Raw genomic sequence first — 18,040 nt, 5'->3', positions numbered from 1 at the left:
ATCTTATCTTAAGCCATCAGAAGATTTTTAACAGTATTGTTTGCGTGGAGGTTTCCTTAGCGTCTTTTACCTTTCCCCCGAACCTTGCTCTGTCTCCTCCAGTCCTGCGCTGTGTGGAAGTTGTGCAGAAAAACAGAGACGAAGAAGTTTGGGGTTCGGTTTGCGACAGCATGCAAATCCAACTGTGCAGTCTGTTTGCATGGGAAACACGATGCAATTTTAGGTTAGCTCCTTCTAGAACGTGTGTGCCCTTGGAGCAGAGAGTGCTCTTTAGGGTGGGGCCGAAGGCTGTGGCCGGGTCTGTGGGATATGGAAAATTTAATAGGGACCATGGGATTTGTGCACGGAGAAATAATGTTCATGTGTCGAAAAGGCACTGTCAGAATGCCACGTAAGCAGGGCCTGCCGCTTGTCTGCAGCTCACCTGTTACTGTTCACCTTGTGTCTGTCCACCATGGCCCCGAAGGGGCTCGACCCTTTTCATAATGGCCCAGAAGCCTCCCAAGGGCCCTTGGGGGTTTGGTGGGAAGGAATTTAAGTCCAATACTTGGTAAGAAAAAAAAGGGGGCTTTTTCACCCTTTCTACACATCTGAAAGAAGGGTCAGATTTCTCCTCACGATGAAAGAGTCACTGCTGGGGACTAACCTCCTTTTACACCGCGGGGCCACACTGCGGGTCAAGTGAGGAAGGGCAGCCTCTCGTCTCCCACCGCCTGAAAGGGATGGTGGGAAGTACCCCGACGCCTGTGGCAGTAGGGGTGTCCGATACACACTCAGCAAAAATGACAGTAATGCTAATGTAAAAATGATAGGATGATGCACTAAGAATTTTGTTGTCATTGTTTCACTCATGTCAGGCCCATTCCAGCCCCGGCAGTGGGACTTTGGATCAGTTCTATCAACTCTGTGAGGCCCTACATCCTTATTTTTAGAAAGAGCTTATTTTTAGAAGACTTATTTTTATAATAAGTTTGAAGTAATAACCTTGTTTTTATAATAAGACCTACCATACGCAAGTTTTGTAAGCATGCACTAGGCAGATCGATCGATCGATGGATCGATCGATTGATCCTTAAGGATTTAGGGACCATTTGAGATTTCAGATTGTGAGAGAAGCTTCATTGTTGATGGGGAGAAGGGCTCCTGGGAAAATCCTTCTCCTCCACACGTGTGGAACTTTGGAGACCACCAGGGTTGAGCTGAGGCAGAAGTAGACTTTTTCGGCTACAGCATACCCCTGCCCAGAGTGAGCAGTGATCCTAATCTAAACACTCAGGATTCCCAAGCCCTCAGAGGAGGCTGCCAGAATGTGACCTAGGGATTCCTGAAAGCCTATTACATACTAGATTATAATATCTGTGAGCATTAGGGCATCATAATGCAGCTCCTTATGTGCAAACTCGCATTCACCTTCCTTTATTGCATGGCTGTCGGAGTGAGGAAGGCTCTCCCCTGGCACCGTCTTGGTGGGGGAGCTCTGAATTCCACCAAGGAATCTGCTCCCAGAACCTGGCACTGGTGTGTGCACCTGAAGGAACTGTTTCTCATGGGGATACACTTTACAAAGCACCTTTTGTCCAAGTTAACAGTGAATGTGGGGGAAGCTAGTGGAAATGGTGATAAGTTTATTACACCAAAACTTTGATGTAACAGATAAATATATTATTGATAACACTGCGACCGTGACTCCTAGGAAATGTTTTTGATAACATGACACAAATATTAGTATTACCAACTATCAGTAGAAGTCATTTGCCACAAAGAAAATACAGTTGATTTTGAACAAAGGAAATGGTTGTAGGTTGTCAGCTGTGAGGCCATGAGACTATGTAGTCTATCACCATTTCCTTTTTCAGTGAATTGTGAGTGAGGTAGATAATTTTAAGGAACCTGCATGTAAGTGCATTTTAAAAACTATTTGATCATTTATAGTAAAATTAATTTATCGCCTATTAAAAAAAGAAAGGGAGGGGCGCCTGGGTGGCTCAGTTGTTAAGCATCTGCCTTCGGCTCAGGTCATGGTCCCAGGGTCCTGGGATCGAGCCCCGCATCGGGCTCCCTGCTCGGCGGGAAGCCTGCTTCTCCCTCTCCCACTCCCCCTGCTTGTGTTCGCTCTCTGGCTGTGTCTCTCTCTGTCAAATAAATAAATAAAATCTTAAAAAAAAAAAAAAAAAAAGGAGCCCAGTAAAATTGTACCCAGAGATTCTGGAGATGAGAATATTGATTAGGTATTTCAGACAGCCAAATGGAAGTAAGCTGGAGTTTGGTTCTTCCACATACGAAAATTATACTGTTTTATTATTATGCTATTAGTGTTATTTTAATAATCAAGATAACTCATTTTTTTCATGGCAAACAAGCTATTTTTTATTTTATTGTAAAAATAGTTATTTTTTATAATACATAATCTCTCCCTTCATCCCTCATTCTTCCCTTTTCTTAATTCTTTTATCATTTACTAAACGTCTGCTATGTTCTAGGTACAATTTAAATGACAAGAGATACAAAGAGAAAGCAGATTGAGTCTTGTTCTGACTCACATAACCATATAATTTCTTTTGTTCAAATTCTGGAGGTGATTGAAGTAATCATATACTCTGGATAACATTGTTCCTATAGGAAAAAGCATCCTCATAGCATTACTCTAAAAGAGGGGTTTCTCAAGTGGGTGCTCATATGCCAGGGGCTATAGAAGATGATCTATTGGGGTACAGAAAAATATTCAGATTTGTTTCTATTATTTTACTATCATATTTTGTGTGTGTGTGTTTTTTTTTTTTTTTTTTTTTTTGAGAGAGAGAGTTTGAGAGAGAGGTGAGGGGAGGGGCAGAGGGAAAGGGAGAGAGAGACTCTCAAGCAGGCTCCACACCCAGCGCTGAGCCCAACATGGGCTTGATCTCAAGACCCTGAGATCATGACCTGAGCTGAAATCAAGAGTCTGATGCTTAACTGACTGAGTCACCCAGGTGCCCCAACAATTTTTTTTGACAAGGTTTGTGATAAAAACCCTGTCTGAAGGCTACTGTTCCAGATTATACTCTTCATGAAAGCAGAGAGCCTCTCCATCTTGTTTGGCCTTTCACTGTGAGTGAAAGTGTCTGGCTCGTTTGGGCATTTAATAAATAGCAGAAGAATGAATAAGTGAATGAGTAAGCCAACAAATGGTTTCTGTCCTCTTTCTTCAGAGCTGCTGAATTAAAACCTGCCTGCCCTGGGTGCCTGGGTGGCTCAGTTGGTTAAGCGACTGCCTTCGGCTCAGGTCATGATCCTGGAGTCTCGGGATTGAGTCCCGCATCAGGCTCCCTGCTCAGCAGGGAGTCTGCTTCTCCCTCTGACCCTCCTCCCTCTCATGCTCTCTGCCTCTCATTCTTTCTTTTGCAAATAAATAAAATCTTAAAAAAAAAATTAAAAAAAAAAAACCTGCCTGCCCTAATAAACTCATTAACATGTAGCAATGTTACATAGCATATTTTTTTTTTTTTAAAGATTTTATTTATTTATTTGACAGAGAGAGACACAGCGAGAGAGGGAACACAAGCAGGGGGAGTGGGAGAGGGAGAAGCAGGCTTCCTGCAGAGCAGGGAGCCCGATGTGGGACTCGATCCCAGGACTCTGGGATCATGACCTGAGCTGAAGGCAGTCGCTTAACCAACTGAGCCACCCAGGCGCCCAGCATATTTTTTTTTTTTTAAAGACTCTTAGATGGAAATATAATCTTTCCCCTAGGTTTGAGTTTAATTGTGGGTTTACACAGCACCATACTTAGAGGGGAAATCTTGAGGAGGAAATAGAGACGTGATCCCGCTAACGCACCTTATGGGCAACTGTGCATGCCGCTTATTGTTTGGTCTTAGAAACAATGAGCTGTGGAGCCAACACTTGAAGGAACCTGAAGAAGGCCATCTGGTCGGTCATCATTTCCTTTCTAGACAGGACGATACAGACAAATGGGTTTGTATGCTACATTAAATGATCTCCACATGTTCCCCCAGAAATCTAGTTAAGTGCTGGAATTTGGGTGTACTTTCAAAGATAATGGTTATTTGACCAGGAAAAAAATATGAGAAGGATGAACTCCTTAGGCTTGTTGAATGAGCAGTGCTTAACACAGCCATTCTTTCTCCTCTCATTTGTTTTCAGTAGAGAGGAAGATACAGGTTTTGTGAATAAATGGAAGGCTTGGAGGGATGGCATATAGTCCAAAGGAAATAATATGCAAATAATAATAATAATAATAATAACTCCAGACCAGGCACCTCTGGTGACCAGTGTTCTGATGCAAATGTGTCCCCTTGACCATTTCTGTATTTCGGTTTCAAAGAATTCTTGTTACAAATAAATAATGCATATGATTTTGTTCTGAGACAAGATGATCACAATGATAAAATGAGCTTACATCTATCGGGTATTGTACTTCAGAGTTCATGAAACATTTTTATACTGGTTATTACATCTAACTTACAGCCAATCAGGCACATAAGCACAAATGTTTCTAATTTTATGGAGAAAACAATGGAAATTTCAAGAAGTAAGTGACAGGACCAGGGCCTGGATCTTTCTAGGCCCAGAGATGTTTCCTTTACATCAGTACTCCTCTGACTGTAATGTGAATGCAGTTTCTCTGGGGAGCTTGTTAAAATTCAGATTCTGAGTCAACACTTCTGGGGTAGAGACTGAGATTCTGTATTTCTAACAAGTTCCTGGTTGATGTTGATGCTTTTATCCATAGATCATACTCTGAGTAGCAAGATTCTGCATCATAACTGGTTCCTATGTGATATGATTAAAGATGGTCTTGTTGAGCAGCTTGGTGTAGTATGTTTAGGATACTCAGAGCAAATGTTGTGAAAGTGGTTAGCATGCTTTTCAGCTGGGCTATCACAACAACCCAGACTCTGGTTAGCGTCTCTTCCCTGCCCTTAGCTTCCCTCACTGCCATTGGTCCTTTCTGTCTAAAACACAACCTTATTATGCCATTGCCAACTTTAAAAGCCCACATGGTGCTCCATTTCCTATAGGATGGATTGCAGCTTCTGAGCATAGCAAGCATTAAGGCCTTCACTCTGTGCCTTACCCTGTTACCTCTATCTCCTATCGCAGCCTATTCCATGGCCACACCTCTTTCCATCCTCATATCCTCTACCCCATCTACCCCAAATATCTTACACTTCCCAAATGTAATATGCTTGCTCTTTTGCTTCCATGGAATTTCATTTCTAAAACTATTCTAGTTCTTTACATAATCATTAGTTTATAAACTTCTCTCAGGTTGAGAAAAGTTTATAAACAGTTGTGTTTATAAACTTCTTACAAGAGAGTGATGGGGGCTTAAACTATCTGTGTGTGTGTGAGAGAGAGAGAGAACGAGAGAGAGAGAGATACCTGGCACTGTTTCTTACATAATAAGCACACAATAAATATTTGTTGAATGGATACCCTAGATGCCTGATACAACCACAATCATGTTGGATTAATATGTGAGATTGGTAAATAGTTTTGAAACAAGTGAATTAATTAGGCTCAGACATTTACCTGGGTTTCACAACAAATTGTTCAATGTAATCATTTTAGGATTAAAGAAATGCATGAAAATTGCAGGCATTGCAGGGTGTTTATTTAGCTGGTCCTGACCAGTGAATGGCATGTTTAGAATAAGAGAGAAAGATGGCTCTAGCTCTAGATTGTGCCTTATTCTGTGGCATGTTCCAGAGATTTTTTTTTCCTTCTTCCTGCCAACTTTATTTCATTCAGAAGAGTTATAGTTCGGGTGACTTACGGCTGATAATGATAGCTGGCCCATTTGTCTTTCTCCCCTCTGCCTCTGTTCTATAATTTCTATCTGTGGGACTACTGTTCATTTCAAAGACATCTCTGTGGAAGAACTTCAAAGGGGTGGCACTTTTAAAAATCTTGACTAATTCATAACAACAATGACACACTAGTCTTTGGTTTTACAAACAAAATAGCAGAGCTTTTGCTTTTTGGCAAGCAACAGAAATGACAACCATCAAAAGGGTAAACTTGTTCTGTTAGAACATCAGTATTGTATTTTGGTGAAGAAAAGAAACAAAACAGCATCATCAGGCAACCTTATTGCTAATTATTGAGTAAGATTTACTTACTTACTCAGTAAAGATGTACTGAATAAGCAGGTGTTAACTAAATAGCATTATCTTTGATGATGTTATCATGGAACACAACTCTATGTGTATACAGTTATATTTTCATACCCACAAATACATACCCATGTACATATACAACCATGTAAAATATCTTCAGTTTGTCAGAATGGAATTCTCTAGCCTTTCTGTTACTAGAAATCTAGAGGGCTTTCTTTTACTTCCTTTTCTCTTCTTTCTGATCTCCAAATTCCCCTTTCTGAGCTTCTCTCACCACCACCCACTTACGTACTTCCTCTCCTCCCCTTGTATGTATCACATATTTCCCACTCAACAAGTATTTAACAGGCAACCTCCTCTGGTCTTCTTGTGTGTGGAGGGAGGAGGGAGTAGAGAGTGGTATTGAAGAAATTTACCCAGCAAATTCCAGTGTTCCAGCCAAGGAATAAGACCCTTGATTCTAAATACAAGGCAAAGGCGTGACTCAAACCACAAGATAGATTGGGATTTGTGGTTGGGCCCCAGCCCTACTCTAGGTTGCTGAGGTCCTGATTATTATGGTGGTGGATGAGGTGTAGGGAAGCAGAGCTCCTGCTCAATTTGGAGGAAGTGTTTAGAAATCCAAATTGGAGACCAAGCTAGAAACATGCTTGGGTGAACTAAAACTAACCCTGAACTGATCACTTAATCTAATTTCATCTAAAGTACTATCAAATATTGGGAGTGAAGACTCTTCTTCTACCTTTTCATTCAGAACTCACTCAGCCTGCCCAAGACAGGGCATCAGCAGCTCCTCCTGAGAAGGGTTGGAAGTGGCCAGCACTGCAGCATAGTTCATGGTTGGAATGTGGTGTTTTCAAAATACTGAGTGTTTTTTAAGTGTCTTGACACCTCTGGAAAGAATCAGACAATTCCCAGTATTTGACTTGTCTTTCAAGGTCAAGTGAATGCTAAAGTGGTGGATTAAGGCAAGGGAGAGTGAGTTGGTCACTCATTAGGAGCCCTCATTGTGGCCTCTGGTTGGTGCTGGCTGAGACTGCTCTAAAGCAGCTCCATTTGGCCAGCCAGCTTCACCTTTTGCTTGTTTTGTTATCTGTCATTCTAGCATATGGGTTATCAAACAAAGTAGAAGAGAATTAATATGAATAATCTTATAGTTGTATGGATGAATCTAAAAAAACTTCCCATTGAACCGTTGGAAACAACCCTTAGAAATAATGTTTCTGAGATTATACAAAAACTTTTATTTTCTATGTTGACAATTCTTAAAATAAATTTGGAAGCCTACTAAATTTTTACTGCATTAGTTTGGCATACCATAGTTTAAAATTTACATTCAAGGACTAAAAGTAAATTGGACCCTGTTATAGGCACTTAGGATTGGATCCTGATTCATTGTACTGTACCTGTCCAATGTGCAGACTGACTACATCACCAGAGATTTTGGCAAAATGAAGACTTGCTTCAGGATGAGCACAAAATTCGGATGATAGCTGAGGGAATATCAGGAGGTTAAGGCTAATGTAATCCTTTATTTTTTATTTTTTAATTTTTTTAAAGATTATTTTTTTATTTATTTGACAGAGAGAGAGAGCACAAGCAGGGGGAGCGGCAGGCAGGGGGAGAGGGAGAAGCAGGCTCCCCGCTGAGCAGAGAGCCCCATGTGACGCTCGATCCCAGGACCCCGAGATCATGATCTGAGCCAAAGGCAGACACTTAACTGGCTGAGCCACCCAGGCACATTAATGTAGTCCTTTAAAAAAAGCAAGAAATAATGGAGCATTTGTGTACATACTGGTACAGACCTTGATGAAAAATATAAATATGATGCACAAATGAGATCCCTATACATTGTGTTTGTAAAAGTGTGTTTTTCTCAAATGTTTTTTGAGAGTTTACTTTGCTCCAGGAACTGTGCTTGGTGCTGTGTTTGTAAGTGTAGCATCTATGATGCTTCTCCACAAAGAGAAACTTGAGTTGGTCTATTCAGAAACACTTTGAGCCAGGAGAATAATTAAGATTTCTTCAGGGTTAGAAAAGGAGACTCTGAGACTGACATGATTAATGGAATGGATTTGAATTTTGCTGAAGCAGATGGTACAGGGGCATCTCTTTGGGAGAAACCCTGGTTGGAGGTGAAGAAGAATGTTTTGTGGTGCGACTTCCGTTGCTACAGTCTTATTTAGTAGTTGGAGCAGAGTTCACGTCTGGGAGCCCTCTGAGAATTAGCCATTGTGGAGAATGGTGAACCAAGAGGAAACAGAAGTAATATATATTGAAAGGCTTAATCTGATCTCTTGCCTGTCTTCAAAGGAAGCTTCATTTGTAAAGGACATGCATGATTGTGAAGAGAGGACCCCCATTAGGCAATGCAAGAATAATGAAAGACTCTATGTCCAAAACCTTTGGTGCAGGGGGGTTGAGGGACTTGCTCTGTGCCCAGTTGGGAGACTGATGGAGCGGGACTAAAATTCACCTCTCGGATCCTCTGCTCAGTAGAGCACAATTCCTTTCTTTTGCTATAAATTAAGATTTATCTGACAAGAAGCTTCCACATGGAAACAGAAGAGTGAGAACCTGGCAGAGCAGGGTTCATGCTCATTCAATTTTGTTGGCTTCTTCTCTTGTATCCACGTCTTTGTTTTGGGGGAGGAGTTATGTTTGAGTCATCTGTTTGCTTATAGAGTCAAGGACAAAGTGAACTAGCCTTGAAGCTTCTAAGATGAAGAGGAGAGACACCACTGAGGCAGAGAGATGCACATACCTGTTTCCTGTATTACTCAATGGTGTTTGGAATTGTCCTCAATGACCTAAAAGAGAGGAGGAAGTCTCGTGGAGAAAAGGGAATCTGGACTCCTGGAAAAATATGTGGTGTCAGTGTGTGTATGTGAGTGTGTGTGTGTGTGTGTTTAACATAAATTGGCTTATACTGTAGGTATGCAGTTTGTGTCTTTCACTCAATATGTTGGTTACATATATATATGTATATGTACACCCCAATATATTATTGTTAATAGCAAATGCTGTATGTATAGTGCTCACTCTGTGCCATATATTTTCCAAGCACTTTAGATACTACAAATTATTTAATATGGACTCAGCACGTTCTTTTAAATCACAATTAGGGTTTGGTGATTTCCTAGTTGTTAGATATTTATTTATCCAACTTTTTTTGTTGTTGCTATGAACAATGTATCAAATCTCCCTATGAATGCTTTCTTGGATATGTGTGAGCAGTTGCAAAAGAATGAAAAGATCTAGTACACATCATCTGATAACAGTGGTTGCCTCTGAGGAGGGGGAGGGGATATGAACTCAGTTGTGCTTAGAGGGGCTTTAGCCTTACATATAATGCTCTGTAAGACTTTATAAGAAAAATGCATTCATTGTATTCCTAGTATAATTACAATTCATTTTTAGAAATAAATATGGGGTTAGAAGTTTTTAGGCACATAACCTAATCAGTCTGATCGGTTTTCCCCCTCACTTTTAAAATACCACCTGCCATAAGATCCTGGATGTGTGGTCATAGAAGACAAATGCAATGTGTTCAGTGTTACTGGGTTTGTAAAATGCTTCATACACTCAAGTCACTTTGATTCTAACATATCTGGATGTTAGCAGTAAAAGTATCAGAGAATCCACAAGTAATAAATACACCCAGTGAGTGTTTTCTACTTTTGACAAAGATGTCGTCTACACTGAAAAAAAAAAAAGAATTTAAGTTGCCTTAGGAGATAATCAATTCAATATGATAATTAACATATAGTTTTGAAGTTTCATAATCACCGTGTGTAAATATCAGCGTTCTTATTGTATTACAAGTGTACTAATTAGAGTTAGGTATACTTTTAAAAATTCGTGTTGTGCATTGCGAACATTTTAATCTGTACCTCACTCTGAATATATAGTTTCTGGAGCCTTAGTTCTGTACAGCTGTTATAACCGTTTAACCACCCTGTATGTGTGAGCATGTGGACACACACCATCACAAGCGAGCAGTAAAAACGGAAAAGAAAAAAGAAGAGGGTGACTGATTTCACAAAGAGTGTTTTTTAAGTTGGTGTTTGTACTTTGCTGGAAAACTGAGATATTTACTAGGATATCAGTGTTCCAGCACAGAGAATGACCTTGGGATGTTATCAAGCCCTCCTGCTCACAAGATATAGCATAATTTAAATACTGTAGGCAGGAGACCTTCCAAAAACAGGCCCAGTGACGACAGTTGGATAACCATTGCAGTCCTGAGTAAATCTCAGTGGTGAAAATTTCTTTGAACATCTACCCTTGTAAAGATAGAACATGTCTAGTCGCTCTATTCTGTTCAAGAATGCCCCTTCCTATAGCCACCTGCTGTGAGGTCAGATCAGATGGTACCAGTTAGGTTTGACTTCCCGGTTTTTTGTTTTTGTTTTTTTTTTTTAAATCCTTACCTTACTATCACTACTCTGAGACATCCACACCATTTTGACAGGTCCTATAATGAGCATTTCTCTGTGTAAGGTCGTGCTCTGAATACCCCAGAGGGTGTTTGTGGGCACACCCACACACTTCAACTTTTTCAGGTTGAAGGAAGGATTTCAGTGTGAACTCTCTCTGTAACTTGGCTACTTAGCCTCAGTATTGCCCTACCTGTTTTCTGAAAGTTTTTCTCCCTAAATAGGATTGGGCCAAAGCAAGAATAAACGTTTTTTATGGTTTAAACATGCCACTCCCTATTACGCACTTTTATGGAGTCATCACCTTTTATTTTAGCACATATTGTATATCTATGCTCACTTTGAAGTCCATTATGAACTCTGGAATCTGAGCTGTCCAATAGAACTTTCTGCAGTGAGGAGAATGTTTTATAATCTGGGCTGTGCTATAGCACTTCAGTAACCGCTGGTCCTAGTAGCAGTCGGGCACTTGAATGAGTGTGACTAGTGCAAGCGAAGAACGGAATTTTTAATTTTACTTTGATGTTCAATTGAAATAATCCGATGTGGCTAGTGACTACCGGATTTGACAGTGCAGCTGTAGATCACATCACATTCATTGAAATCTAGAAAATCTTCAACATTTATATTATAGTCTTTGCATGTTAAAATCTATCCCTTTGGCTCCATTTAGCATTATTTAATTTAATTAATTAAGCCACTTCATTAATGTATATAATTTGCCTGCTTCGAATCCAGGGTTTATTTGTACTCTGGGGTTTCTTTTGCCCCAGATTTTTGTTTTTTCCCTGCTCAACCGACCACCATGCTACTACCTTCAGCTAGTAGATATTTTTGAAAACTTACATTTGGAAAGTGGTGTAATGCTGTGAAGCAGAAAAACATGTTTAGGTCATGAAGTGTGTTACAAAAGTTTAGAGAATGGCTTTCTTAGATTTCTAGTTCTCACAATCAAAATTACTTGGATTTAAACAAATAACATTTATTGAATATGTCTCTCTCATCTCCCCCTTCTTGAGAATCAGACAGATTTTTTTAAATTAGCACTAATCCTCACTTGTCTTTGCAGACCTTTGGAGCGGTGTGACATTCTTTCCTGCCTGTCGAGTTTTGGGAACTGGCTGGCTTAGTGGCCTCCACACAGCCATGATTTAGCACCTGTGACAAAGCCCATCTTCCTCCTGGGGCTTCCAAGGACTAAGTTGCCAGTAAGCAGGAACTTCCTGCTGCCCGTGTGGGGCTTTTGAATGATTAGGATGAGCAATGATTCTCCAGAAGTGGGTAGAATGTTGAAACAGTAAACACGCGGATTGCATGCTGTATCCACCCATTCTTCACACATGCCGCCTGAGATAACAGTCCTATAGAGAAACCACAGCATTCTCAAGCTGTGCGCACAGGGTCCTTCTCTTTACTTAGAGGCCAACCAGGATGCACAGAAAACATAACTGATAACGCCTAGATAATTATTGACTAGTTTTAGTATTAATGGTGGGAGCTGTATTCATTTTCTCTTCCTGGTTATGTTTCATTGATGTAGTTTGCTTATTTCTGTGTAGAAGCATGATGATTTTCACTCTCTGGGATGAGAACTTCAGCGCCGGAGGCAAAGGTAATTTGGTCGAGCGCACCTACGTCTGTGGTTTTAACGTTTTGAAACATTCTCTTGTAAATCTATCCCTGTGATTTTGAATGTGCATGTGGGGGCAGATGTACAGCATCATCTGGTATATTTTGTAAACCTTCCCTTTTTGACAGATGTTCTGAATTGTAAAGATGCCTTCTTTGTGGCAAAGGGATGAGGTGGAAAATGTATTTAATATCTAGATGTTCACGTAAAACACCACGTGGGCAGCTGAAGCACAACTAACTCAACCTTGGGGGTTTTTTTTGGAAGCAATTTTTCTCTTCTGCCGCTGGCTACCCCTTTTTTTCATATTCCTGCATCTCAGGCTAGATGTTTCAAGCAGAAGTTAATGGGGTAAGATGTCTCTCTTTGTCCTTGGCTCTCCTCTGCCCCTGGCTCCTGCTCTTCCCCCAGCCCTGTCTGCCTCCCCTCCTTCCTGCCCTCGCCAGATGTGAGGAGAAGGGCGAGTTGACCTCCCGCACCTGGTGCCCACCCTATGACCCTTTTCTCTCTATTGGAAAAGTGTGAGGGATGGAGTGTGGGGAATTACATTGCCAGACACAGAAGTTGCTCAAAAGTGAATGCTGAAGTAAAGACGTAGCCACTGACTTTCCAAGGTCATGAGGAGCCAGCCAGGTGTGTGAATGATTTTCTTTCCCCTTTTTTTTGACACTTTCACTGTGAAGTCACCAGCCACCTCCAGCTTCTGTGATGGTCTCCTCAGTATCCAGAGATAATTTACAAAATAGAGTTAAGACCTTATCAGAATGTTTTAGGGATTATCGTGATACATGATACTTTATCTCCTTTTACTGTTATGTTTCTTTAATAATATATAATGATAATTTCTTTCTCTATAGCCAGATTCCTTCTCCCCCTATTTCTCTCATCTCAAAATATTCTGGGGCAGTGGAAAGAAAGCCAGAAGGAGTTCCTGTCACTAACTAGCTGTGTGCTACATGGAAAGGGCCATCCTAGGTCGTCACTAAGGTTTTCTGTAGCTCCAGAAGTCTGTGACTCTATTCCTCCCAGAGCATATGTCTCACCCCCAGCTCCTATCTCAGTCTCTTCTTGTCTTTGCCTGTCATGAATCATTTCAGACTTCCAGCAGTCCCAGGGGCCTACTCTGGGGACTAAGGCACTTTCACAAGCCTCAGGGGGGGCTCCCTTTGTGTTTAGCAATGTGAACTCGTACTGCCAAAGGGTTAATCTTCCAAAACTACGTGCAGATTGGGTAAACTCAGAGAAGATCAGTGGTTGTACCCTGCCACGAGTGGGGGTGTTCAATCATGCAGGTTTCCAGCCAGATTTTTAGAAATCTGCATCACAGAAGTCACCTGGGCGTCACACCCTGAGGAACTCTGGGTTAATGTGTGGTGAACAGAAATATCAAGTTTATGCCTATAGGGCAGTTTTCATTGGCATGGGCTTCAGCACAAAAAAAATGGCCTTGGTACTGTTAATTTTTTTATGAGCAGTTGCACGATAGCTGGTCTTGGAATGTTAGCAGCACTGTTGCAGAACTAAAAATGTTACCCTGAGACATTTTAAAAGAGCACTAAATAATCTGGTTTTAAAATACAGGCATTAAAAAATTATAAACTTAGAAAGTCTTTTTTTGGTTGTTGTTGCTCTAACGTGGGAGTGTTAAAGCTGCTTTTTCCTCCCTGAGTTCTCAATAAGCAATTGTAGGGCTTGGTAAGTCAGTGATGACTTGACTACTTTGACATTGGGATGTTTATGCTTTAACAAAAGGATGCCTAATGATGAGACTCTGTCCCCTTAAAAAGGATAATTTGGCTTCACCCTGTGAAGATGTGGCTGTGCTTGGGACTGGGGCTGTACACCCTCTGGGTGCTGTGCCAGGGACAGTCCTTTGATATGGAGGGAGTGGCTCCCAAGGAAGGTGGGAGTCATTACCACACCTGGACTACACTGGTGTGATGCGTGCTCCGGAAGCAAATTGCAACCAGGGGCACTTGGGGATAGCTGTCCCGTGGGATTGACTCCCATTGGAGAAATGACACCAGTCCCTACCACTGTCTACATGGAGAGGGTGCTTAGGCCAAGGAGGATGGTACCTCACACTTGAATGTGGCCAAGAAGGACTCAACTTCTTGTCATCACTTTTAAAACATAGAAACAGTATAGAGGCACCTGGGTGGCTCAGTTGGTTAAGTGTCTGCCTTCAGCTCAGGTCATGATCCTGACATCCTGGGATCGAGTCCCGCATGGGGCTCCTTGCTCAGTGGGGAGTCTGCTTCTCCCTCTCCCTCTGCTGCTCTCCCTGCTCATGCTCTCTCTCACTGTCACTCTCTGTCTCTCTCAAATAAATAAATGAAATCTTTAAAAAAACCCAGAACATAGAAACAGTATTACAAAAAATTTAAAAATCGAAAACAATTTCACTCTCCCAAGTTTTGCTTGGCTCCGCCTAATTAACTTTCTTGTAGTTTCAACATTTTCTCACTTAACATTTTACCATAAATGTGGCCTATATTTCTGCATTAGCTTTATGATTGCTATTATAATTGTAAATATTAGTCTATTTATGTACAGTAATTTATTTTTCCTCCTATTATTAGTTTCTTCCATGGTTTATAATTTTATGCTATGAAATGTAACACCACAACAAATAAACTAATGCATACAGCTTTTCCTTGTTGATATGTATTTAAGGAAAATTTCTGATGATGGAATTATAAAGAGAAAGAGTGTAAACACACTAATGATTTTATACATATTATAAAATTTCTTTTCTTGCTTTCCATAAGAGTTCTAACAATTTTCAAAGCCTCTAGTGTATGAGTGTACTTACTTATACTGAGTTCAACATTTAAAAATTGATTTTAATATATAAATTAAAAAATTATAATTAGATACATAAATCATATAAATTGAATGTGTGTATATGTACAGATAGAACATGGAACCTTGAAATTTCTCTGTGATGTGCTTCAATAATCTGTGAAGGTGAGCAATTTGTTCATGTACTTAGAATTTGTTTTTCCCTTGTTTAAATATCTACTTCTGTCTTCTTTCTATTGTAATTTTTATAAACTTGACTTAGCAAGCTAGCTAGGTGCCAGGTGTTTGATACAGTTCGTCTTTTAAAGCTTTACCATTTATTATCCAGATTCCGATATCAGGCATGAGGCTAGAACATTGTCCCTTTCTGATAGGGGGTCAGTGAGTTTGTAACCACTTTGTATTGTCCATTTTTATTGGGTGTACTTGAATGTGCACAGCAAAATGACTGCTTTTTAAATGACTGTTAGGTAAATGCACACAACACCTATGCTTTGAAACAAGAATAAAAACATATATAATATATATCTAAATATATATAAATAAATATATATATAAATAATATATAGATATTCATTTATTATTTTATATATAGTCATTCATATATACACACACCCCTGTATATATATGTGTATATATATGTGCAAAATTTTGACAGAAATATTTCTGAATCCCTTAATGGCAAGCTGTGCCATAATGAAAACCTACTCTCTTTTTAAAGTCCAGGTAAAATTGAAGCAACCAAAGGTTTCATGTAACTGAGAAGAATCAGGATACTTAGCTTTAGGTGTGAGAGAGATCTTAAATAAGTTGAAAACCTACTCGAGATATACTTGGATGCCAAAGGCAAATGATACCGTCATTTTCCTGGCATTAGGTGAGGGTAGATTAAGAATTCCTGTTACGGAGAGCATGATTAGGATTTTTATTGAGCAGGATGCCAAAAAATTAGGAAACGTTCTAATTTGGAAGGAGATTAACAGGAACCCAGTTGTGTTTTCTGCCACAGTAAAGCTGGAAAACATGGTGATCATTTTTATTTTCCAGTCACACCATGACTGTGTTTTGAGTTCATTATAACTAAGTTCAGTGCAGTCTAACTAGAGCGTTTTGTGCATATAATATTCAGTATTTGTTTGCAAAGAAGTTCTTTAATAGGTGACTTCTATTATAATGAATCAATCCACAGATACATGTATTTCTTAAAGATGGATATAAAGATACAGGATAGGGGCACCTGGGTGGCTCAGTTGGTTGAGCAGCCTCCGGCTCCTGATTGCAGCCCAGGTCATGATCTGGGAGTGGGGCTGGTACCTCACACTTGAATGTGGCCAAGAAGGACTCAACTTCTTGTCATCACTTTTAAAACATAGAAACAGTATAGAGGCAACCATGTGGGGCTCTGCCTTCAGTGGGGAGTCGGCTTGAGATTCTCTCCCTCTCCCTCTCACTTTATACTCCCATTCGCGCATGGACACACATGCTCTCTCTCTCTTAAGAAAAAAATACAGGATAGAGAAATAAGCAATCTTTTTCAAAGAGAAACTTAGTCTGGTGATTCCAACCCTCATTGAATCATTAACTTAACATCCTGCCCTGGGTAGATAGAGCATTCAACAAACTCTCCATGCCTGAGTGTATTAATATCGAAAAGGAGAGCAGCAAAATCATGACAGCCTGACCACCGAGGAATTGCATTAGTACACAAAAGTAAACAAGGAAAGGTGGACTTTGTGTGCACTGGGAGTCACACCACTCACAGATGCCAAGTATTATTAATACTTGGATATGATAAGGTGCTTATTGCCTTTATTCCTTAAAGAACTCCTTGACAATTCAGCACCTTGGTCTAACAATTCCAGACCTGAATTGCTGTTGCTTACTAATTAAATCCACTTAGTAATTAGAAAGAACTTGTGTGTCTCCCCTTTCCCCTCCCTGCCTGAAATTCTTAAACAAGCATTGGGTGTGTGGTAAATGGCGCGTTCTAATAAATGTTTTGTAAAGGCCAATTATTCAGTCAATACTGAATCGTGTGATAGGAAATACGGCTGCTTAGCTACAGGGAAGATGTCTACATGCTATTGGCATCTGTTGGGTAGGTGATGTTCTTAAACCACCTGGCCTTCTTCCAGACTTTGATTATTCATAAATCTGTTGAGTCTGGTACGTTGCACTATTAGCATTTAATCTTTTATTGAAGCAAACTCAGGAGACTGAAATCTATTTGCTCTAGCAAGCTTGTTCACTGATAAATGTACGATTTAAAATTTTCCTTTTGTGAATTCCTCAGTGCAAGAAAAACACAGCTGGGCATAGCACAGATCATATTTATCTTTTCATTAACTAAAGTACAAGAAGATAGTGGCATTGGAGGCTTATAAGGAGGGATTGCTAAAGAACAGTCCTCCTCCTGTTTGCACACCCACTTGAGAAAAGCTTTCCAAACAAGTATTTGAGATACTTGTGAGAAAAGCTAGTTGAATTGTCAAAAGAAGACCAAGTGAATGCATATGAAGTGGTTGGATTTCAGATAACATTTTCCCCCTGAGTGTTCAGATTGGTTAAATATTAGAGGAGGGAGATAATGACACTGTTTGTTGCCATAAACTTAGACATACATCTTTTTTCACAAGGTTGGTATGAAAGGCATATCAAAGATTTTCCATCCCAGTTGATTGAGTTTCAGTGTGGTAAAGGGCATTGTAGGTACAGAAAGATTGCTTGGATATTAAGTGCCAGACAGGAACATGGAAACTTTGTATAGACTTTATAATAGAGAGAATTTTTTGTTTTGAGAATAACACAATAAACTGATTGGCTTTCATGGGGGGGGGTTAAATATATATTTTTAAAAAATTTTCTCCATTATTCTTTCTGCTATAGGGAAGATTATGAAAATTTTTGTGAGGTTTTGGGATACTTCTTTGCAATATGCACTAAACCAGGCCATTAGGTACAATCTTCCAGAATGAAATAAGTGACTTCTGGCTTATATGTGTTAATAATAAATTCTCCACTTGGGAGAGTAAGATGAAATTATGGAG

General features: G+C 40.0%; 1 protein-coding gene across 7 annotated transcripts in view; it reads left to right on the top strand.

The window, feature by feature from the left end:
- The window catches only part of MECOM (MDS1 and EVI1 complex locus), a 540,477-nt gene that overhangs the window by 347,313 nt on the left and 175,124 nt on the right, over positions 1-18,040 (top strand). The window lies entirely within an intron of this gene.

This window comes from Mirounga leonina, unplaced genomic scaffold (assembly GCF_011800145.1).
Source record: "Mirounga leonina isolate KUSES-001 unplaced genomic scaffold, KU_Mleo_1.0 Mir_115, whole genome shotgun sequence".
NCBI lineage: Eukaryota > Metazoa > Chordata > Mammalia > Carnivora > Phocidae > Mirounga > Mirounga leonina.
This window is presented reverse-complemented; position numbering and strand designations above follow the sequence as displayed.